Here is an 845-nt window from a genome sequence, read left to right on the forward strand (position 1 = left end):
GTTACTCTGAGGTTGTAAAATTTGTTGTTCGTTCTCTCCCTGGCATGGCGCCAATAATTGGTGCACAATACCATGGTCCAAACATAACTTCACAACTTCACACAACTAACCAGCAAGTGCACTGGGTCGTCCAAGTAATAAAACCTTACGTGAGTAAGGGTCGATCCCACGGAGATTGTCGGTATGAAGCAAGCTATGGTCACCTTGTAAATCTCAGTCAGGCAGATATCAAATGGTTATGGAGTTTTCGAAAATAAATAAGAGAAATAAATAGAAAATAAAGATAGAAATACTTATGTAATTCATTGGTGAGAATTTCAGATAAGCGTATAGAGATACTTTCGTTCTTCTGAACTTCTGCTTTCCTGCTGTCTTCATCCAATCAGTCTTACTCCTTTCCATGGCAAGCTTTATGTAAGGGCATCACCGTTGTCAATGGCTACATCCCATCCTCTTGTGAAAAAGGTCCAAATGCTCTATCACAGCACGGCTAATCATCTGAGGTTCTCGGTCATACTGGAATAGGATTCACCCTCCTTTTGCGTCTGTCACTACGCCCAGCACTCGCGAGTTTGAAGTTTTTCACAGTCATTCAATCCATGAATCCTACTCGGAATACCACAGACAAGGTTTAGTCTTTCCGGACTCTCATGAATGCCGCCATCAATCTAGCTTATACCACAAAGATTCTGATTAAGAGATCCAAGAGATATTCATTCAATCTAAGGTGGAATGGAAGTGGTTGTCAGGCATGCGTTCGTAAGGAAATGATGATGATTGTCATGTTCATCACATTCATATTGAAGTGCAAATGAATATCTTAGAAGCAGAATAGGTTGAATTGA

The sequence above is a fragment of the Arachis hypogaea genome, chromosome 15 (assembly GCF_003086295.3).
Source record: "Arachis hypogaea cultivar Tifrunner chromosome 15, arahy.Tifrunner.gnm2.J5K5, whole genome shotgun sequence".
NCBI classification, from domain to species: domain Eukaryota; kingdom Viridiplantae; phylum Streptophyta; class Magnoliopsida; order Fabales; family Fabaceae; genus Arachis; species Arachis hypogaea.